The following is a 25,243-nucleotide window of genomic DNA, read 5'->3' on the forward strand; positions in this document are numbered from 1 at the left end:
AAAAATGAATTATATCATAGGTGAACAGAATAGGCTACCATGAAATCTGATTTCTAAGAAAGCCTTTTGGAATTTCTTTAGAGTTGCTGAAATCTTGAAATCCTGACTATATAATAGTTTGTAGGAAAAAAGTTTTTAATCTAGACACATAAGTTTTTTGGCATTTAACCTTTATATGAGAAACAGGAATAATGAAAACTATGACACGACAAAAAAATTTAGTTTGAATAGTAAGGAAATTTAGGGAAAGATGTGCATTCTTTCAGAGAAGGCAATGGCAACCCACTCCAGTACTCTTGCCTGGAAAATCCCATGGACAGAGGAGCCTGGTAGGCTGCAGTCCATGGGGTCGCTAAGAGTTGGACACAGCTGAGCGACTTCACTTTCACTTTTTACTTTCCTGCATTGGAGAAGGAAATGGCAACCCACTCCAGTGTTCTTGCCTGGAGAATCCCAGGGACAGGGAAGCCTGGTGGACTGCCCTCTCTAGGGTCGCACAGAGTCGGACACAACTGAAGCGACTTAGCAGCAGCGTGCATTCTTTTACCAACACTACTGATTTAGTATTTGTCATTGTCCATTCTATTATATATATTATTACTTCTCTATTTACTGCCAACTTTACAAATATGTGTATTTCTGTTGCCTCTCTTTCTTGTCCACCTGTTTCATTTCCCCACTTGCACTCTTGACCAAATTGCTTTCTCCATCATTATCAATGACATTTTTCCCCCCACAAACCACTGTTTTTTTTGTTTGTTTGTTTGTTTTTTGTTTTTCTTACTGTTTTATGTCTTGACTTTTCTGCCATACTTCACTCTGTTGACTTTCCCTAGCTTTATAAAATTCTCCCCTACTTTAGTTTTTGCAATTGTATGATACGTTTGCTCATGAGTAGTTCTCTAAGTATGAATTATTTCTATAATCATCATAAATAGTCCATACTCAAAGAATGTCATCCTGAAGCAACTTTAGTATTTTTGCTTCCTTTTTTTATGGTTAATGTATGGGACTAGTTCTTTATTCCTAAATGAAATTTAAACCGCGGCCCATAACTTTTCTGTCATTTTTACATAGAAAATATTCTTCATTTAGTATAATTAACATGCTGTTATTATACTATAGTAATAAACATTTTTAACTTTGTTCAGAGTTAGGAGCTTTTCCCCTTTCTCACTTGGATGGGCTGATACTCAGCAATGGAGGTGGTTTTCTCTTTTCCCACTTTTTTCTCTTAAGTATGGTTTTGATCTTTCTCCTTGCCTTCGCCCTCACTTCAATGTTAGAGACTGGGCATGTGTTTAAGGGCTGTTTTCTCTCTTCTCAATTCTGTTAGTTTTTGAGAGACCACTGAGAGCTTCTCACCTACAGCTACTTTGACAGAAGTCATTGCGTCTCCATTCCAGCTAAATACTTGCTTTCCCAGTCTGAGGTATTTTCTTTCTCTGACCCATCCAGTTCCTTCAGAGCAGAATAATCTTACCAAAATAATGGATACAAATTTCATGATTAATTTTGTATACTGACTTCTGTGATTGTGAATAATATCATATATACTAATTTATAATCTGAATGACATTTTTTTTTAAATTGAGGGCAGAATGTGTTATATATATATATCCAAATATTTAAAATGAATTTAAGCTAATAATAGTTCAATTCACTGTCCAATTCATACACATAGTCCTCTTAGGCAATTTAGATCTTGGTTTGAAGAATATGGACTAGTGCACACAATGAAGTCTTAATATTTAACCATATCCTAGACTGTATAATTTCAGCTTTTGATTTGTCACTGAATGTTGAAAGAATATTAGCAATCAATCATTTTTTGTACATTTTGCTAGTCTCAGGAAAGTCACGCTAGTCATGCTAACATTACAAATTATATATGAAGGTCTAGTGGCATTTTAAAATATATTTCTGTGTATTAACAGTAACCATCAACCTCTCTAAATAGAAGAGAAAATATGGTTTTCTATAAAGTGTACAATGGAAAATATAGAGATGATACAATGTGACATCATCTCTTCAAGAAACATTAAGGAAATGGAAAGTGTATCTCTGAATATTTTATTGACTATATAAATGTGTTTATGTATAATACATGTGTAACATGTAGAATACTCAAATAAGAATTATTCAGGAATTATTCGGTTATCATGCTGTTTATTTTATCTGGCCTCTCTGCTCAGAAAGTATTCACTAAAGATACTTTTAATATTACGTATATTTTAAGTTTGGCATTTGACCAAGGCTTAGAATAAATACAATCTATATAAATTAATGCCTATTTAACTTAAGCATAGTGATAATGTACACATGTATTCCTTTGCACATACATAAATATATGTGTTCTAAAGTACAAATACCATTTTTTTTCCTAGTTAAATATGAACTGCTGTATGTTCATGGGATTACACACAAACTCCAAAGGACAAAATATTTGGCAGTGGAGCTAATAGGAGTGGTGTTTTTCATTACTTCTATTACATCGCTCATCTTGAGAATTGACAAGACACTAACATTTGCGTCTAAGGAAATATCTCTAATATATTTATCTTTGAATGTTTATTTTTATTTTTGACTCGACTATCAAGTGTTCCTTCTTTGATTCTAAATTGGTTCATACTGAACTGACATCTTTAATGCACAGAAATGCTATAGAATTGTAATTACTATGTTATTTCCTGCCATCCATTGTCCATGTACAGATGTTATCCTCTACTACTATTAATTCAGTAGATGGACAGCACTCCAACCACCTTTACTCTAGTTGCAGGTCTTTGGGAATTAGATGCTTTTGGAAAGTAATGAAAAGGATACTGAACTAATTCATAAAGGGTGTCACTCTTCCTGCACAGTCAGTTGGTGGCATGCAGTGTTAAAGAACAGTTTCTCCAAGTGACAACTAGATTACTGGAGAATTTCAATCCAACAAAGACTGATGATCAGGTGGAAAATGGCTGACCTTCCTCCACTACCTTCACTTTGGTTCTCCCTTAGGTCTGACTTTTAGGACAGAGAATTCTCTCCTTTCTTAGGAGAACTCCCTTTGTTCTTGAGGGAACAAGAATTCTTGAGGGAACAACATTCCCTGGGAATGCCCTCATGCTCAATCATTTGACATTTGTCCTCCAACCTTCTTGTAATCTGCAATAATTCCCTCCCATATTCTCAGTATCTCCTTTGGAGGCATTCCCTCTTGCTTCAAACCCCATTCTCATCATATTCTCTTATAAGGAGTCCTTAATTGACTATCAAAATCCAAGGAAAAATAACAACAGAAACAACAAAACACATTTCCCTTTCCTCAGTGAGAAAAATTGCTGAGTAGTTAAACCTTTGCAGAGGTGAATATAGATATAATCTTTGGTATACCTATACATATTTGCATTCCTTCCCCCTTTCACAGCAATGGAAAGGAAGCTAATTTTTTTTTCTTTTCTATGTCCATGTTTATGAAGGTGGGCAATTCTACCACTACTGCTATGAATCCTCTGTTAATTACAGAAGTAAACATGAAAAGAGAAATTAAAGCTTAGAGCAGGTGCATAGATTGATTTTCTAAATATTTTAATCATCAATGTCATTGTGAGATAGTTGCTATTTGTTGAATACTTGTTATACACCCTAACTTTTCTACACACTTTACATGCATTGTATCCATTAGTTCTAGTAATGAGGTATGAACTCTTTGTATCCCCATTTGGAGAACCTGAGTCTTAGGAAAAAAATCAATATTTCATTCCAATAAGATATTTTCAGTTTTGTGGCAAAAAATATCAGATTAAAAAATTTTTGTATGTATCACTAATGAACTTGACCATTCTTATGCTTATTCTTTATGCAGCAATCCACACCATTTCATCTTTCTTATTTCTAAGTAACTGACCAAAGAAATATTTACTTTTAGAGATTTAAAACGTTGAAAATTATATAATGGTGAAAAAACATGCAATAGTTTTATCTGGTATGTTATTGTGCTGTGCTTAGTTGGTCAGTTGTGTCTGACTCTTTGTGACCCAATGGACTGTAGCCCACAAGGTATGCTATTAATTTTAATATTTGAGAGTAAAATCAACACTGCCATTATAGCATATGTCAGATAAATTCAGTAAAGTCACTCAGTGAAAGTCACTCAGTCATGTCTGACTCTTTGCGACCCCATGGGCTAGACAGTCCATGGAATTGTCCAGGCCAGAATACTGGAGTGGGTAGCCTTTCCCTTCTCCAGGGGATCTTCCCAACCCAGGGACTGAACCTAGGTCTCCCTCATTGTAGGCAGATTCTTTACCAGCTGAGCCACAAGGGAAGCCAAGAATACTGGAATGGGTAGATTATCCCTTCTCCAGGGGATCTTCCTGACCCAGGAATCAAACTGGGGTCTTCTGCATTGCAGGGGAGCTCTTTACCAACTGAGCTATCTTCTCTTAAAGACTTTATACATTTTTTTCCCATGGAAATATTACAGGGATTTGGTTGCATCTGTATTAACATACTTTCATTTATTTCTTTTTTTTTTTTTTAAAGGCTGATCTTTTTTTTTTTAAATTTTATTTTATTTTTTAAACTTTACATAATTGTATTAGTTTTGCCAAATATCATTTATTTCTTAACATGTTCTTTTGTTTAAGTTGTTTTTTTTAATTTAAATCTTGTAACATGTTCTCTTTATCTTCTATCTTTCTAAAGCACAATACACATAATATTGATTTGTAGTCATTAAGACAGGTCCTCTTGTTTCTGATTCCTCAGTAAGCACACGGAAAGTAAGATACTTCTCAGGAAGTTAATCAGCAGCCTATGACAACATTCATCACCTAGTGTTCCAGTGATCTTTCAAAATTTTAACAGTATTAGATAGCTTTTGAAGTAATTATGACTAGTGTTTACAAATGCAGCAGTAAGATTTATGTGTCACTGGATTTTGTTTTTCCTAAAATGTGACAGAATTATAAAGACAAATCATTATTTTATAGAGTTGTACAAAAGGAAAAAAACAACAAAAAAAAAACAAAACTAAAATATGCCATCGTGTACACATCCTGATTTTAGAGATGCTAAAATTTGAAAATCAACATATGGTAAACACGTAGCAATAAATGTTACTATTGGCTGATGCAGGAGTATTTAGGAGGAAGGGACATATGCACAAGTCCTCCAGGCTGGTGAGAGTGGAGACTAGTTTAGTCTTCCTGGAGGTCATTTGTTAATACCAATCCAAAGTAGTAAAACCATTTATATTTTTAAACTCAGTAATTCCTGTAAACCAAAAGAAATAATGAGACATGCAAACATTTAGGAACAACTACTACATGCTGCTGCTGCTGCTGCTGCTAAGTTGCTTCAGTTGTGTCCGACTCTGTGCGACCCCAGAGACGGCAGCCCACCAGGCTCCCCCGTCCCTGGGATTCTCCAGGCACATGTTAGATGCTGTCCTAAATACTTGGGATGTATCCACAAAGGAAACAAACCCTCTGCTCTTATGGAACTCATATTGTAGCAGAATAGAAAATGATTTTTATAGATTGCACTATGGGAAAAAAAAGATTATAGAACAATATTTGCTCCATGATTCTAATTTGTAAATGTACTTCAAAAAGTGGAAACATTATAAATTATCCCACAGTAGGTGATTGGTATGGTATATTTAGCCAACTGGATTTTGTTTCCATTTGGGTTTTATTTTATAAGTTTTAACCAGATTTGATTATTACAAATGTAAATAACTTACATGGGCATTTTTCTATTTGCTAACTAATCTGTTGTATTTATTTTGTTCTCAAAACAGAATTTTATTAGATTTAGAACGTAAGAGGCCAAGACCAGATAAGTGTGATTCTGTTAGTAAGTACTGACTCAGGGGTTCTCAAAGTAGGGTGGTGCAGCAGCAGCATGCCCTAGGATCTTGTTAGAAATTCAAAATTTGGGACTGTAATCCCCACTACAGAATCAGAAACTATGGGGGCAGGGCCCAAATATCTGCGTACAATCAACCCCTTTAGCCATTCTGATACACTCTGAAGTTTGAGAAGCAGGCATGGTAACTTGTACTCAGTTAGAAGGAAACAAATGGATATTTATGAGGACAGGTACCAAGCGTCAGTTACCATAGAGGTCCTTTAAATTATTTCAAATAAATTATGGTGACCAATGAGACTATATCATTAGCAGACTCCTCTCCTGACTAGATCTATGTCCTTGAGTTCCTTATTTCTGTGTTCCTCAGTTAACTTACTTATAAAATAGATATAAGTATCTGCCACTTAGAGTTGTTTGGAAGACTGATTAAATTGACTAGTGTATGAAAAATCCTGTAACACATGTAATCCTCACATGTGTTTGCTATCATCATTATTATTGTCAATTATAATTATTAATGATGCCTCAGTAAGTTAAATGACTTGCCAGACACGATACAGCTAGGATTTGATCCCAAGTTTGTTTTCCTCTAAATAAAGTTCTGCTTTTTCCTCCCCTGTCTCTCTATGTACAAAAGTTGTATTTGTATCATATATTTTGTCTCTTTATACACATTTTCTCCTCCTTTATTGTTTAACATTGATCTGATAGACTGGCTTCTCTACTAAATGTCTTCTCTAACTAAACATCATAAAAAAGGGGGTAATGCTTTGTGTTTCCCATTATCTGGTATTATATTTAGATACATGATAGATGTTCAATAAATACTTGCTAATGTGAGAACAAGGGCATGGCTAAAAATTTCTTCAAACACTGGTAAAATATATCTCCTATGCTATTGAATAAAAGATTATAGAAATCATATTAAAGAAAAAAATTTCTTTCTCTATTTTTAATAGACAGTTGTCAAGATAGCCTACAAATGGATTCAGGGCTAAGTAGATTAGATCTAAGTGCATTAGATCTGGGTAGATCTCTTTTACTTAACAACATCTAGCCTACGTAATAGAAAAGGTGGATAAGTATGAAAATATTCATGGGTTCTTCTAGTTAAGAAATAAAGAAACCTAGTATTTAAGTTGTTGAAAGAAAGATATTTTCCCTCATAGAATCATAGGGAAAATATCTTAAGTATTGAGACAAATTAAATTATCTTTAATGCAGTTTGAATATGTTTCATATTGAATAGCTGATAACTAGGAGACATAAGAATGTTCAATAAAAACATTTTTGATATAAAAAACATACTTTGGTACATACAACTCAATTCATAAAAATTTCAACTTTATTATTTTGTTGGTACTCAAATTACCCCATCTTTATTTTTTTTAGCTTTTTATTGAGATATAGCTGATTAACCATGTTGTGATAGTATCATATGAACAGCAAGGGATTCAGACTTATATATACATGTGTCCATTCTCCCCCAAACTCCCCTCCCATCCAGGATGCCACATAACATTAAGCAGAGTTCCATTGCTATACACTAGGTTCTTGTTGGTTTTCTTTTTTATTTAATATTTATTTACTTTATTTTTGGCTACATTAGGTCTTTGTTGCTTTGTGCAGTCTTTCTCTGGTTGTGGCCAGAGCAGGCTACTCTTCCTTGTGATATGTGGGCTTCTCATTGTGCTGGCTTCTCTTGTGTGGACCACAGGCTCTAGGCAGGTGGGCTTCAGTAACTTCAGCACTGCCAATGCAAGGGACATGGGTTCGATTCCCGGTCCTGGAAGATTCCACATGCCATGGAGCAACTAAGCCCATGTGCCACAACTACTGAGCCCACGCTGTAGCGCCAATGAACCATGACTGAGCCCATGTGCTGCAGAAATTACAACTTTATTATGCATTTGTAGCCACATAATAATTCTCATGATGCCAATTGTATTAGATTTTTGTTGTATTAACAAATATTCATCAATGTATTATAAATGGCTCACTTAATAATAGTTGAACAATTTTCCTATGATTGGAGGAGAAAAATAGTCATGAGAGACATAAGTGGAGTCATAAGTGGACAACAATAAGACCATATATGACACTAAAGCTCTGATCAATAAGCCTAGGAATCCAAGCCACAACTTTTGCATCAGTTGGCTCAGTGTGGTTAGGAAAGTCCAGTACTTTCAGGATATTTTCAAGTGAGTGATTACCAACTTTGTTAATGTTTGTCTCCTGCTTCCAACTCAAAACCAACCGCTGCTGCTGCTGCTAAGTCGCTTCAGTCGTGTCCGACTCTGTGCAACCCCATAGATGGCAGCTCACCAGGCTCCCCTGTCTCTGGGATTCTTCAGGCAGGAGCGCTGGAGTGGATTGCCATTTCCTTTTCCAATGCATGAAAGTGAAAAGTGGAAAGTGAAAAGTGAAAGTGAAGTTGCTCAGTCGTGTCCGACTCTTAGCGACTGCATGGACTGCAGCCTACCAGGCTCCTCCGTCCATGGGATTTTCCAGGCAAGAGTACTGGAGTGGGGTGCCATTGCCTTCTCCTCAAAACCAACTAGAGAAAGCTAAAAATGCTCCCCAGTCAATCACATTGAGTGCCCTGCTCTAGTTAACCTACCTCCAGCTTTCCCTTACTCACAACCTCCAATCAGAGCATACATGGTTTAGGAGGTAGGGAGAATAGTGACATGTCAAATAATACAGATTTCCTAGTAAGTGAATAAGTTGCAGGAATCTAATCACAGCATTGTAATTATAGTCAACAATACCATATTATACATAAAAAAATTGCTAAGAGAGTAGATTTTTAAGTGATCTCACCACAAAAAGAATAATAATCTTTTTGTATGATGGAGATGTTAGCTGAGGTTTTAGTTATAATCTTACCAGGATACAAATATGTTTTGATTCAACACATTGTATACCTTAAAGTGTTATATTATGTCATATATAATAAATGTTATATATATTTTAGTGTTATATTCTGTAATGTTATATGCCAAAGAAGTTGAAAAAATGACATTAGATGTATCAGTAGAATCCAGAGAGTTGAGTGGGTTTTGGCAAGACAGGAATGGATTTTGTTTTGGACATTTTGACTTCAAGTTAACTGTGCCATAGGTATGTTGAAATGTCTACCACAAAGTTGGAAAATAGAACTTGAACTGGGGACTACAGGCAGATCTGTAAAAACTGGTTTGGAAATACTACCCTTAGAGCTGGTACCTGAAGTCATGAGTATGAGGGTAATTTCAGATATGGAAGACATAGAAACACGAGAGTCATAAAATACACCAGTACACTGATTCACATAATTCATTTGAAAATCCCCAAGCATAGCTACATCCCTGGGCCTTGTGCTTGGTGCTGAACATAAACATGCTGCAAGACTGCCTACATTTAAAGATCCTTAGGAAGGAGAAAAAAAAGCACAGCAAAATTCTTAAGTTGTATTCATCAGAATATTAAATACAAAAATAAAACCTAAAAATAAAAAGTAAGGCACTAATGGAATCACTGGAATAAGAGACTTGAAGGAAGGAAGAATAGTCAACAAGTACACCTGCTGTTAGTTATTTGAGGGTGATGATGACTTTAAAAAAGAACATGATCTGGTGTTTTGGCACTATTGGAGATAATCGATGGAGAATGTCATTATCATTATTAGGGTAAACAACATATTGTTATGTATAGCAAGTAAGTATAGACTGCCCACCCAAAAGGAAAGTAAAAGATGGAAGCTTGGAGAAGTAAGTGGGTCAAAGGCAAAGTTCTCCAGGAAAAGAAAGGCTTGAAATTACAGGTTGAAAGGAACAATTAAACGGAGAATGAGAAATTGTCATTAGAAAAAGCATAAAAGGTGAAGTTAGGATAGGCAAAAGAAGATGAAAATAAAAATACAAGGAAAGAAAGTCTTTTTTCTTGAATCATTTCAGTCCCTCAGTCGTGTCTGACTCTTTGCAACCCCATGGTCTGCAGCACTCCAGGCCTCCCTGTCCAACACCAACTCCCGGAGCTTACTCAAACTCAAATCCATTGAGTCGGTGATGCCATCTAACCATCTCATCCTCTGTTGTCCTCTTCTCTTCTTACCCTCAATCGTTCCAAGCATCAGGGTCTTTTCCAGTGAGTCAGTTCTTTGCATCAGGTGGCCACAGTATTGGAGTTTCAGTTTCAACATCAGTCCTTCCAATGAATATTCAGGACTCATTTCCTTTAGGATGGACTGGTTGGATCTCCTTGAAGTCCAAGGGACTCTCAAGAGTCTTCTCCAACACCACAGTTCAAAAGTATCAACTCTTCAGCACTCAGCTTTCTTTATGGTCCAACTCTCATATCCATACATGACTACTGGGAAAATCATTGCTTTGACTAGACGGACCTTTGTTTTCTTGAATATAAAGTCATACATGAGGAATGGATGAATATATAGGTACATTATTTAATTGGAGATAGAAAAATTGAAGTTGTTAACATGAATAACTTTAATCCACTTAAAATGTATGAGCAAATTATGTCATAGCAGGAGAGAGAATGAAATATAGAAAAAGAACAGAAAAAGAGAAGAGATTGGAAATAGTTCACTTTAGTGGCTATTAGGAATGTAATGGGTAGGTAATTGTTAGGAAATAATAATGATGATGAAACAGGAGCAACACATATGGCTAGTTGTGTGGTAGAATAGCAAAGCAGGAAGCAAACATTTTGGTATAGCAACTTTCTTTTCCAAGGATTAGAGGAGACAATTTTATTGAACATCATTTCACTGAGCTGGGGAGGATTAGAGTGAAAGGGAAATTAAATGGAGACAGAGAGGTTTCAAAGTACATGATCTAAAACTACCTCATTTTAAGAGATAAAGGACCTGTGGCTTAAAAACCTTGCCCATATGGTTAAAATGAAGGTTCTGGTCCTTAATTCTGGAACAGGCCATGAGAGTCTGGTTCTAACAAGTCCAGAACTTCCGTGAGAATCTACAGTTTATTAAGAATCACAAGTGATTTTCATGTATATTTCAGAAGTATGTACTTTTAAGTTTGAGAGGCACTGACATACACTTTACTTCTACTTCTGTGTTGGTAGTTGCCATGAAAATGGTAAAAGGAAAAGCAGGAGGAATACTGGGTATTTCCAGGGGGTAAGAGTCAGACACGACTGAGTGACTGATCTGATCTGATCTGATTCAAGTATCCAATTATGCAGAAATAGCTAGAAAGGGACTGTGAGGCCCCAATACAGCTCTGTTTTGAGAACAGGGAGAGAGAAGGATCTAAGAGTAATGATGGCAGGTGCAGAACTGAAGCTCCAGAGTTTATCAGAGCTTTGGCAACAGTTGATGTGAGATGAAAATTAATGTTTCTATAGTTACCGAATAATTTGTATAAAGTTAAACCAGTTCTGTGAACTTTCATAGGTTCTTACAGATTTCTCAATATAACCAACTCCAGTAATGAAAAAATTGTGATATTATGCTGGAAGTTACAGTTTACAATTTTAATTTCTTCCAAATGTATAGATATCTATAACACAATGACTTTTATGATGAACATTATTATTTCTGAAACTCTATTAATTAATACAGCTGAATGTCAACTTAGGAAAATTATGGTATGACATTGTCACTCTTGAAAAAGAATTTGGATAATCTCTTTATAATGCCCCCATTTGTAGTTGGAAGTTATTGTTGCCGATCATATGAACACAACAAAATTTTTATAAAATTTTAATATTTTGAATAATTTGGAGTGACATGTTTAAGGATAGTGATATTTAAGAGTCAAAATATTAAATGTGAGGATCTATACATTTTAGTTTAAAACATGTAAATACCTACTTTCAATTTGGATTGCTTGATGTTATTTCTATATCTCCCTGACACCAGAAATATTTGTAATAATTACTTTAATTTGATACTTTTTTTTAATGAGGATAAAACTTTAGTTAGAGGTTTTAACATTTTGTATTTTTGTAAGCACAGTTTCAAAGCAGATAGTTGTTCAGTTACAAAAATATCAAAGGCACCTCTGCTGCTGCTGCTGCTAAGTTGCTTCAGTTGTGTCTGACTCTGTGCGACCCCATAGATGGCAGCCCACCAGGCTCCCCGGTCCCTGGGATTCTCCAGGCAAGAACACTGGAGTGGGTTGCCATTTCCTTCTCCAATGCATGAAAGTGAAAAGTCAAAGTGAAGTCGCTCAGTCGTGTCTGACTCTTAGTGACCCCATTGACTGCAGCCTACCAGGCTCCTCTACCAGCAGCCTAAAACACAAATTCCAGTCTATAATGTTTTTGGCAACTTTTTTTTTTTTTCCTAGTCATGCATTTGAGTTTTCAAATATCTTCCAATTATATAATGAAATCTTTGCAGAAGCCCTGGGATATTATGATTTGTGGAGTTAATTCACAAATAACATCTTTCCTCAGTAGAGTTTAAACCATGGAAGAAATATTGTCATCTTTTGTCATTTTAATTTTCTCTAATGCATACAAACATGTTAATGCATAGTTGGAAACTAAAAGGTTCAGACAAATTTGAGTCCCCAAAGAATATGCTGTACAATTAGTTTTCTGTCACAGTAAAATGTATCCAAATTCTTTGAGATCATATTAAACTAATAAGGTGATTCAAGGTACAAGTAATTTTATAATAGCTTTATTAAGATATAATTCTCATACCGTAAGATTATTTTTTCATGAAACTTTTTAAAGTGTGCAATCCAGTGGCTTTAGTGTACAGGTAGACAGCATTGCACAGCCCGCACCACTATCTAATTTTATAATGTTTTCATGATCTGAAAAGAAATCCTGTACCTATTGGCAGTCATTCACCTTCTGCTCACCCTTCAGTCCCTGAAAACCACTAATCTGCTTTCTGTGTCTATAGAATTTCTCAGATATTCAAATGGTTTTCCATCCAAGCCTGAGATGACACACCCTGTCCAGGATTCAGTCCATATCTTATTACTGTACTGTTACAGAGTAGAGCTTAAGGGAGCAGGAGTGGGGGGCCGTAGGTAGCCTCTCATGATTTAAAAAGAAAAGAAAGGTCACTGGAGCTAGAGTTTCAGGCATTAATGCTGCATTCTAGCTAGAGAATTGGGAGAAGGCAATGGCACCCCACTCCAGTACTCTTGCCTGGAAAATCCCGTGGATGGAGGAGCCTGGTAGGCTGCAGTCTATGGGGTCGCTAGGAGTCGGACACGACTGAGCAACTTCACTTTCACTTTTCACCTTCATGCATTGGAGAAGGAAATGGCAACCCACTCCAGTGTTCTTGCCTGGAGAATCCCAGGGACTATGGGGCCTGGTGGGCTGCTGTCTATGGGGTCACACAGAGTCGGACACAACTGAAACGACTTAGCAGCAGCAGCAGCAGCTAGAGAATTAATGAGAATAGGGAGAAAAGATGGGTATGTTGTCTATATTCAGGGCCACTTCCTAGAAGTCACTCACTCTACTTCCACACACATGCATTTTCCAGAGTTTAGTCTCATAACACCAAGACTAAGAATCTTTTTCCAAGTAGCCATTAACCTACTTAAAAGTCAGCAGCCCTTTACTAAAAATAGGGAAAGATAAATATTGGAGGATAACTGGAACTCTCTGTCATAATGTTAAACCCACTTGAACTTATTAAAATGTATTAAGCTAAGATTTGGAATACCTGAAGAACAATCCTTATGAAAGATTTTAGTCTCTTAGGGCAGCATATGTAGTGGCTTTTGATGGTGGCAATAAAATATAAAACCATTAAGTGCCATATTTGTAACCAGGATATAAAAAATATGAGAAAAGACCATATTTGTCTTGTTCATCACTTAACCTCATATTCTGGAATAATAGTGACTGACACATAGTTGCTCAGTAAATATTGAATAGGTAAGTGGATTATTGAGTTGACTTCATGTAGCTGTATCTGTTGTTTACAGTTAGAGTTAAGTAACATATTTACAAATTATCTAATCTTGGGATGAGTTGATAATTCTAAAACTTATTGCTATCACTCTAACTTTCCCAGGATTTAAGATCTGTTTTGAAAGAAATGATCTAGGCATTGAAAAGACATTGAAAAAGTTTGGGTGTTACTGAGCTAAGGTAAAAATCTAACACCTAAATGGTTGTTTTCTTCCTAGGGAACTGTCTAGCAATTATTTCTTTATTGAAGCATTGCATTAATTATGTAGCTGTTTATTAGTTATTTACTGAGATTTTACAATATGCCAAACTTCATTGAAACTACTTTTTTTCTCTCATCTATGTAATCTGCAATTATAATGGGAATTGTATTTCTGAGTAGATAAGCTTGATTGACACTCTTCAAAGAATTAAGAGTTCAAACTTTGTTTTGTTTTTTTTTTTTAAAATATATTCTTTGCAATTTTCTAAGTAGATAGACGGCTATCTGGTTTCCCAAGAAAGCGTTTCTCATAACTTATACAAAAACTGCATATATATTGCACAAAATGTACATATTTTATAAAATCTAATGTATTTTAAAATTCATTGGCAGAAAATTTTAGAAATTGGCATATCTGTTCATGTATAGTTTCAATTTATCATTTAATAAACTAGGCACTATGGAGCTATCTATCTAAAATTAATCATAATAAGTTGGAGCTGTAAGACTGGAAGAATTTATTTACTATTATGGTAGATTTATTTTAAAAATTTGAGAGTATAGTTGTATCTCTGCTTTATGGAGTTGAAGTTTTAAGTTTCATTCTAAATAGAATAGAATGAAAACTCAATTTCTTTCACATTTCCTCCTCATTAAAAGAATCAGAATTTCTATGCTGCATGTAACTAATAGAGTAAGAGAGTTTGTATTTGAAATTCAGCTGTACCATTTCTACCTCTATGTTCTTGGGTACATTTTTAAATTTCTCTATTGTCTTGTGTGTGTGTGTGTGTGTAAGTTAGTTGACCAGTCCTGTCCAACTCTTTGCAATTCCATGGGCTGTAGCCCACCAGACTTGTTGGTCCATGCAGTTCTCCAGGCAAGAATACTGGAGTGCGTTGTCATGCCCTTCTCCAGGGGATCTTCCTGACCCAGGGATCAAACCTGTATCTCCTGAATTGCAGGCAGATTCTTTACCATCTGAGCCACATTGGAAGCCCTCTATTGTCTTATCTATACAATAATGGTAGTCATATTTGATAGGATTGTTCCAGCGATTAAATGAGTTGAACCTAAAGTACTTAACCTACTTCCTGTCATATAGTAGATATTCAACCATGTTAACAACTATTAATATTACTATTAATATTAGGATCCACTAAGCTGTTAGTAGGGGCTTCCCAAGTGGTGATAGTAGGAGCTTCCCAGGTTGGCATTAGTGGTAAGAACCTGCTTGCCAATCCAGGAAACATAAGAGATGTGGGTTTGATCCCTGTGTTGGGAAGGTCCCCTGAAGGAGGGGATGGCAACTAATGGCAGTATTCTTGCCTGAAAATTCCCATCGACAGAGGAACCTGGCGGACTCAGATCGTAGGGTCAGGGTCACAGAGAGTTGGACATGACTAAAGCAACTTAGCACACAAAGGTGATTGTAGACATATAATAAATGTGTTAATTACCTGACCTCTGAATCTAATATATATGTTTATATATATCAGAGAAGGCAATGGCACCCCACTCCAGTACTCTTGCCTGGAAAATCCCATGGACGGAGGAGCCTGTTAGGCTGCAATCCATGGGGTCGCTAAGAGTCGGACACGACTGAGCGACTTCACTTTCACTTTTCACTTTCATGCATTGGAGAAGGAAATGGCAGTCCATTCCAGTGTTCTTGCCTGGAGAATCCCAGGGACGGGAGAGCCTGGTGGGCTGCCGTCTATGGGGTCGCACAGAGTCGGAAACGACTGAAGTGATTTAGCATAGCATATATATATATATGCATACATATATGCATAGTAGTAAAATATCATGTGGAAACTGGGTTGTATATCACAGAATTTGATGCCAGCATCTCTGGATTAAAACCAAAACAACAAAACAACTCCTGTAATAAGTATATTTACATAATAACTTCCTCACAGCTGAGAATTAAATTAGTTGACCCATTCAAAATATTTAAACCTGTGATTCATATATCTCTTATTTTTAGTAAATATTATTTATGGCATATGACTTAATTGAGATTCTGAACTTATTAAGCTTGAGTTGAATTTTGACTTCACAATGTATTAGTGATAAGATATTTTAGAGTATATACAGGCAACTGTTAGCTTTCATTTTTTATCTGAAAATGTGGAAAATAGTGTCATATTTGTATTAATAGAAATACTCAGAAGAAATTTTAGTGAATGCCAATTGAAGATATATGAAATAAAGTGTAGAGATCCTAGCATTGTTACTTATCCATTGCTAACTAAATATCATTTTAATGAGACCTGCCAGACTGCCTTTAAAATAATTTGTAATTATATTTTAAATTATTTAAAATAGCTCCCCAATGTTCAGGTTTCCAAATCATCTAAAAATTCAACCTTCTGTCACTCTCTCTAAAAATTGAACTTTCAGCAAAATTGAGCCAAGAAGAAATAAAGTGCTTTAAACCATCTTAACATCAGAGAAATCACCTTCTGAAATGCCAATTCCATGAATTTTTCCAGCACATATCCAATAAATCCATTAGTTAATAGCTATAATCTATAGAAATACTAATTAAAGTACAACTTTTCAGGATTTCTGCAGTAATTTGACAGTTATATTGGGATTACTATGAAACATTCCTCCTTGACTATTGTAGGTCTAGGATATTAGACTTTCAGAATTACCAATAATGTTTTGTTTTGTTTTGCTGAAATTTGCTTACTTGCTTCAGCATACATTCTTTCTGAATTGTTATTCCTCCAAATACAAATAGTTCAAATGGAAGAGGTTTATCTGATCAAATTCATTTAGCTGAATCTTGTTATATGAAATAAAATTTCTAGAAATGCATCAAGGACAACACTAGCCTAGTGCCAATGTCACTGACAGTTTAATAACTCATTCTTCACCACAAATTGCCCCCCACCCCTGCCAAATATTTATGTCACTCATATCTTGTTAAAATGGACTCTCCTCTTTGAGTGTAACTCAGTACTCAGTATCAACTGAAAAGGGTAGATTAATTTTAAGTGAAGTGAAGTGAGGTCGCTCAGTCATGTCCAACTCTTTGAGACCCTATGGATTGTAGCCTACCAGGCTCCTCCCTCCATAGAATTCTTCAGACAAGAGTACTGGAGTGGGTTGCCATTTCCTTCTCCAGGGGATCTTCCCAACCTAGGGATCGAACCCCAGTCTCTGGCATTCCAGGCAGACTCTTTAACCTCTGAGCCAACAGGGAAGCCCCAGATTAATGTTGGGGTAGGCTATATTTCTGCTTTGGCTTTCTTGTAGGCCTAAAATCACCTCCCTGGCTTGACCTTGTCTTTGAAAAACAAAAAGCAAATATCTTTAATGTCATTTCTAGAATCCCTGAGTTTAAGCATGAGCAGTAACTTTGAGTCTGAGTATCCAACACATCTGATCAGATCAGATCAGATCAGATCAGTCGCTTAGTCGTGTCCGACTCTTTGCGACCCCATGAATCGCAGCACGCCAGGCCTCCCTGTCCATCACCAACTCCCGGAGTTCACATCTGATCAGATAGTGCTAAAAGAAATTATTGTTTCTATAGTATAATGTCAAATCTTAAAGCTTGAATTTAAATTTTAATAATGAAATAATAATAACAATTAAAAATTTCAATTGGTGTATCCAAGGAGTTCATTCCCCAATGGCAATACTTAGCTTCAACCAAATATTGTTTCTAATACTTAACTTTTTAACATGTGCCTCAAATTTAACTGGATGCACCTCTTGATTAAAGAGGTAAGGATGGGGAAAAGTCACTATAATTCTTTGAATGACTTTAAGATGTATAAGCATTCAGATCAACTAGGTTATAAGCATTCAGATCAAATAGCATTCAGATCAACTAGGAAAGGTTTCCCTTTTAATCAACATCAGCAGAAAGTAGACTTTTTCAAGTCGTCATCTCCTTCCTTGCTCCTATAGGGAAAATGCAAGCAGAAAGTAGTTGAATAGTGAGTTTAGGACATCTGCAAAGTTAGTCCATGTGCACTGGAATTAGCAAAAAGGATAGGCAGCAGAGACATCTATCAGTTCAGTTCAGTCGCTCAGTCGTGTCCGACTCTGCGACCCCATGAATCGCAGCACGCCAGGCCTCCCTGTCCATCACCAACTCCCGGAGTTCACCCATGCCGGTGCCAGCCGGCAAAGTCCATCAGGTCCCGAGAACGTGCACGGCGGGGCTGAGAAAAGAAACTAAAGCAAGAGAAATCTACAACAAAGATGGGGTCGAGAGATTCAGACACGTCTCCACGAAGGGACGCAGTCTGACACCAACTTTATTCAGCATCTCATATTTATACAGAAGAGCGTGAGAAAGACAAGACAGTTAACATTTTCTTTGTTTGACCTACACATCTTACAAACAGTCACAAGAAATCTTGAGAGCATGGGAATGGCACCCTGTTATTATTTCTTACACCAGATAACATTTCTCTGTGCATGAGAAGTTTGCACAGAACTCCAGGTGTTTGCAGTAAATAAGCGCCTAATCTCTGGGGTGGCGGGACAGAGAGCTATGTTTGCAAGCAAACCCTCAAGGACTGAGGCAGCTCCCAGAGCTGTGTCCTTTGGACAAAGGACCCCGTTCTCACGGGCAGCTCCCCGCACACCCAGACTCACGTCCATCGAGTCAGTGATGCCATCCAGCCATCTCATCCTCTGTCATCCCCTTCTCCTCCTGCCCCCAATCCCGCCCAGCATCAGAGTCTTTTCCAATGAGTCAACTCTTTGCATGAGGTGGCCAAAGTACTGGAGTTTCAGCTTTAGCATCATTCCTTCCAAAGAAATCCCAGGGCTGATCTCCTTCAGAATGGACTGGTTGGATCTCCTTGCAGTCCAAGGGACTCTCAAGAGTCTTCTCCAACACCACAGTTCAAAAGCATCAATTCTTCGGCGCTCAGCCTTCTTCATAGTCCAACTCTCACATCCATACATGACCACAGGAAACTATAGAGGGCTATTAAACAGAATAATTACTTGGAGCAAGACGACCTGAAGGCATGGCCAGTAACTGGAGGAAAACACAATGGACTGAGAGAATCAGAGACTCAGAGTACAGTCAAGTCTCTGCCACCAGTTGGTTCAATGACTTGGACCAAGAAATTCTGAGCATGCATTATTGAAGATTTAACTCCACATGTGCATTTCAATTTGCATAAAAAATAATGTAAATATTTATGCTTAATAGTACTAGTTTATTTTCCACTAATATTGGATAAAAAGAATGTTAGAAATATTTTATTTCATTCTTCAAGTGGTTCATAGTACTGTCAAGATCATTTCCACACATGATTTCTACTAAGAATTAAATAATATTTTTATCAGATAAACTATGTTACATAATGTTTCCTTCATTAGCAATAAAAAAAGATTTAATGGTTAGAAACCTGAGAGAAACATATCCTCCAAACCACCACCACTCATAAGGAACTGGCACAATATAGAGATTCAATCTATTACAATTTGTATGTTTTATGAATTTTTATTGGGTTGACCAAAAAGTTCATTTAGGTTTTTCCAGAGTACACAGTACAGAAAAATGCAAGCAAACTTTTTAGCCAACATGATAATACATTACACAATAGTGTACCTGCCTATATATGTCATTCATGAGTTTTCTAAAAGGTTCATAAATGCTACTAATTTCTTCACTGAGGGTAGAAATTAAATCTTCAGTTTCCTTATTTTGTTGATAGAAAACAGTATCTACCTATCAGGAAGCAAATTTAAGGGCTTAGTAAATGTGTGTTGATTAGTAAGTTACCACTCCATCAAAATGATAAAACTGTTGCAAAGCATGTTAACTACTAAATATGATCACATGTGATAGTAATCAAATGTCTTGATTCAGTGAAAATAACGATAACCAGTTTCATAAAGAGCTGTTGTTAAATATCTTAAACAATTTAAGATGTATAACAAACTATGGAATACTACATGACCTTTAAAATGATAACATAAAAGATTTATATTCATGAATAGCTATATATTACCCACTGATTAAAACACATCAACTGAACAGTGGTGTAATAACCATATTTGTACACGTGTGTGCATGCATGTGTATGATAGCATATGTGTGTGTGTGTATTTGACACTGTTAACCGAGTGTAACTGAGAAGACTTTCTAAAATAATATATGCAAATATATTTTGTTTGCAAATATATCCCTCACCCATAGTCCCACAAGAAGCAAGAGACAATAAAAATTCTCTGCTTGTTTGTCATCCCTTCATTAAAGAGCTGAAATTAGAGTAATTAATTTCAAATCACAATAATTTGATGTGAATTGAGTAATAGCAATGCTATTTTAGACAAATATTGTAGTCAAAATATGTGCACTAATTACACATAAAATAAATTTTTCATGATATTGAATCACTATTTAACATTTTATGATCTTAAATTAAAATGCAATATCTTTACTAATACAAAATATTTCTGCTTGTACTTTATTTAGGTCTCAGGGTGGTGAACTTTTTCTTTGAATTCCTAACCTGTGAGCCTGTGGTAAGATTATGATTAATATACTAAATTGTATGATTTATTTACCTGTTACCTCTGCTTGATTAATAACAGTAAAGGGAATTTGCTTAGGTAATTTGATACTTTACCTTAGTTTTACATAAATGTTGAAGAAGCTATGCAATATTTTCTATCAAATGTTTATACTCTTGAGTAGATTATGGTAATATAGTCAACTGATAGTCATTTGATGCAGTCTTTGATAGATTCCTAAGTGAATTTGTAGCTTTGCTCAGAAAGGTAAAGATTTATACCATGGAGAAAAATTATTTGACTCTAAATGACAGTATTATATATTAAAATTTTTATATAGGTTTATTTGATGCCAATGACTAGGGCAATGAGTTATTGAAAGTTAACTCCAACACCTGTCAGGATTTATCAAAATTGGGTTCTTCTATGAAAGTTTGATGTTGGAGCTTTAGAGAGTTGAAAGCAAACCATATAGCTATAGAAATAGAAATGATAAAAAATGACCAGTAACTTCTAAGGTGATTTGGGGGATGTTATTTATTTGTTAACTTATGTGGTTGATACATTCAATAACGTGTTAAAAGTGTGAAGATGGCTTGCATTTATAATTGATTACTACAGAATATAACTAAACTATGTTTATGTTGTAAAACTAATTGGGTTATTTTAGTAAGAGAATTTTCAGGACCTATCTGTTCCTTAATAGTAAACTTGATAAAGATTTAGCTTGTAATTGAGAAATAAATTGCAGATAGCATGGGCATTTGTATCATACATTTCATATTTGGGCAAAAATGACGTCTTTGGAAACGCAGAGACAATGAACTAAATCTCTTCTTGATGTGATAAAACAGCATTATTGTTTCATATGATAAAACAGGATTACTGAAATGTATATTAAAGAAGTTGTTTTAAGTGACTATAGGCAACGACCACCTCTAGGCATTCAAAGGTATTCTCTTTGGTAGGGTACTTAGAAATATTCCAGGTATGATTTTAAAAAAAGAAAAAAAAATACCACCTAGAATTGTCTGCTCTACCACAAGGACTCTGCTAATAATGGAAGTTTTTATAAAATTTCATTTGGATATGAATAGAGCAATAATTTCATCCTTGAGAATTTGTTCTTTAATTTGTAGCTTGTAGTTTACAAATATAACTAAATGAAATGATAAATTATTTTAACTTTAAAATGGTACAAAGTATTTGTAAGATCTATTTGAATCTCTAGTCTTTTTAATATTCTTATATAAGCATATCATACATAGAAAGAATTGCTCATATCTCAGGGCACAGTCTCTGTGAATTGCCATAAAATGAACATACCCATTTAACAAGCACTCATAGAAATTAAAAAACAAAAGGATAAAAAGAGTATATGAAACCCCATCTCATATAGTTACTTTAACTATACCCACAGAGCATATGCACTATCTTGAATTCTAGAAGGATAGATTACCTTGCTTACTTAATCACATTTTATAAATGTAAACATATGGTATGTACTGCTTTGGTTCTTATTCTCTAAATTACATTTGTAAGATTGTATGCATTGGTGAATCACTCATTCTCATTGCTGTGTAATATTAAACTGTATCCAGATTATGGTCCTTTCCCCCATTTGTAAGCATTTGGGTAGACTTCAGCTCTTATAAATAATGATTATATGGCCATTTGGAACATGTATTTTAGGGAATCTGTGTATATATTTTATTGGATATATAGGATATGTATATGTTCTGCTTTAGTAGATACTGACATTTTATCAAAGTGGTTATATCATGTTTCAACAGCAGGATATCAGTTCAGTTGCTCTGTATATTTGAGTATATAGTATCTCAGTAATATTTGAGACTTTTCATTCTTCTATTTCAGTTCATTTGATGTGTATAGAGGGAATTTTTTAATTTGAATATCTTAAAGGTATTAAAAACTTTATAATTATGTGTCATATTATATATCCTTATATAATTATAGTATCTATCCTTTTTTATTATATACATATGAAAATTGAATCCTAAGCTGGATACATTCACTAATATACTGGAGTGGATCAACTTGATTCATAAGAGCCAACTGTTGTGTGAAGAATTTTGAAGGCTGCTTATTAGTTTGAAAATGTGCCATGGTAGAAACATTTACATCACATATATTGGCAAACATTTGAAAACCGGGCTTTAACTTTTTTCTTGGAAAGCTAGTTTTTAAACATTTACCCAGCATGACACTGGATATGTACACTGTATATGAAACCATTTGGTGGAATTTCTTATCTCGTGATAGTATCTTTTGATGGATAGAATTCTTCATTTTAATTTATTCTAGTTTATTAAGTTTATTTCTTATGTGATTAGGATTTTTATGCGCTATTTAAGAAATATTTACCTTAGCAGTGATTGTTAAGATATTTTTCTATAGTTTAAAATTACCATTTGAATTTCACATTTAATGATCTCAAGATATTAAGGATAATTCTTCTGTGGTATTAATTTGTATACTTAAGATAGTTAGCTGGATAGCTTTTCATTAGGATAGTAAATGCTCTGTGTATATGGTTACCTTTTTAATGTAAAATCAAATATAAACATGACAACACTGATATTTGTGTTTAATAGTTTGATGTAGCTATTTATAGGTAATTTGTCATATTTTACGAAGTTAGTATATGTATTTGTGCATTGTCCCCTATAAGTTTCAAATAACATAATCAGATGGCTATTATTTTGAAAGTAAGTATCTGGTGCTCAGTCACATCTGAGTCTCTGTGGCCCCATGTAGTATGCCAGCCAGGCTCCTCTGCCTATGAAATTTTCCATACAAGAATATTGGAGTAGGTTGTCATTTCCTCCTCCAGAGAATCTTTCCAGTCCAGGTATGGAATCTGCTTCTCTTGCATCTCCTGCATTTTCAGGTAGATTCTTTACCACTACACCACTTGGGAAGCCCCCAAGTATCTAGCAGCATAGCAAACTTATTATGTAACTTTAACCTTAACTGTAGACAATTTATTTCCATCACATATTACTGAATGAACCAAGTCTGAAAAATATTAAACAGAATCAATGAAAAAAAAATAACCCTCAGAATATTAGACTAATCTTTTTGCATTCAAATAAAATTATTTTCAAAATATATTTTCTTGTATCTAAAACATTATATTATATAAATTGAATAAACATATAACTGTAGGAAAGGAAAGATATACCCAATCTGAATGCAGAGTTCCAAAGAATAACAAGGAGAGATAAGAAAGCCTTCCTAAGTAACTAATGTGAAGAAATAGAGAAAAACAGTAGAATGGGGAAGACTAGACGCTCTTCAAGAAAATCAAGAAAAATGTTCCAAAGGAACATTTCATGCAAATATATGCAGAGTAAAGAAAAGAAATGGTATGGACTTAACAGAAGCATAAGATATTAAGAAGAGGTGGCAAAAATACATAGAACTATAAAAAAAATATCTTAATGACCCAGATAACCACAATCGTGTGATCACTCATCTAGAGCTAGACACCTTAGAGTGGGAAATCAAGTGGGCCTTAGGAACCATCACACAAACAAAGCTAGTGGAGGTGATGGAATTCTGGCTAAGCTATTTCAAATCCTAAAATATGATGCTGTTAAAGTGTTGCACTCAGTATGCCAGCAAATTTGGAAAACTTCCGTAGCCAAAGGACTAGAAAAGGTCAGTTTATATTCCAATTCCAAAGTATTGCAATGCCAAAGAATATTCAAACTACCACACAATTGCAGTCATCTCACATGCTAGCAAAGTAATGCTCAGAATTCTCCAAGCCAGGCTTCAACAGTACATGAACTGAGAACTTTCAGATGTACAAGCTGGATTTAGAAAAGGCAGAGGAACCAGAGGTCAAATTGCCACCATTCACTGGATCATGGAAACAGCAAGAGAATTCCAGAAAAACATCTGCTTTATTGACTACTCCAAAGCCTTTGACTGTGTGGATCACAACAAATTGTGGATAATTATTCAAGAGATGGCAACACCAGACCACCTTACCTGCCTCCTGAGAAACCTGTATACAGGTCAAGAAGCAAAAGTTAGAACCAGACATGGAACAATATACTGGTTCCAAACTAGGAAAGGAGTACATTAAAGCTGTATATTGTCACCCAGCTTATTTAACTTACATTTAGCATACATCATACAAATGCCAGGCTGCATGAAGCACAAGCTGAAATCAAGATTGCCAGGAGAAATATCAATAACCTCAGATATGCAGATGACACCACCCTTATGACAGATAGTGAAGATGACCTAAAGAACTTCTTGAGGAAATTGAAAGAGGACAGTAAAAAAGCTGACTTAAAGCTCAACATTCAAAAATCAAAGATCATGGCATCTGGTCCAATCTTTTCATGGTAAGTAGATGGGGAAACAATGGAAACAGTGACAGACTTTATTTTCCTGGGCTTCAAAATCACTGCAGTTGATAACTGCAGCCATGAAATTAAAAGATGCTTACTCCTTGGAAGAAAAGTTATAACCAACCTAGATAGCATATTAAAAAGCAGAGGCATTATTTTGCCAACAAGTCCCTCAGGTCAAAGCTATGGTTTTTGCAGTAATCATGTATGGATGTGAGAGTTGGACCATAAAGAAGGCTGAGTGCCAAAGAATTGATGCTTTTGAACTGTGGTGTTGGAGAAGACTCTTGAGAGTCCCTTGGGCAGCTGGAGATCAACCCAGTCAATCCCAAAGGAAATTAATCCTGAATATTCACTGGGAGGACTGATG

The 25,243-nt window shown here is 35.3% G+C and overlaps 1 long non-coding RNA gene across 3 annotated transcripts in view; it reads left to right on the forward strand.

Moving 5' to 3' along the window:
* LOC129650016 (uncharacterized) overlaps positions 1–25,243 on the forward strand; it is a 421,016-nt gene that overhangs the window by 390,485 nt on the left and 5,288 nt on the right. For 2 of the 3 annotated variants that reach the window (XR_008713533.1, XR_008713531.1), the window contains exon 5: positions 20,448–20,497. This is a non-coding gene — a long non-coding RNA (uncharacterized LOC129650016). Of the gene's footprint in view, positions 1–20,447; positions 20,498–22,507; positions 23,664–25,243 lie in introns of those variants that run through there. The other variant, XR_008713532.1, reaches the window with a different exon arrangement.

The sequence above is a fragment of the Bubalus kerabau genome, chromosome 4 (assembly GCF_029407905.1).
Source record: "Bubalus kerabau isolate K-KA32 ecotype Philippines breed swamp buffalo chromosome 4, PCC_UOA_SB_1v2, whole genome shotgun sequence".
NCBI classification, from domain to species: Eukaryota; Metazoa; Chordata; class Mammalia; order Artiodactyla; family Bovidae; genus Bubalus; species Bubalus kerabau.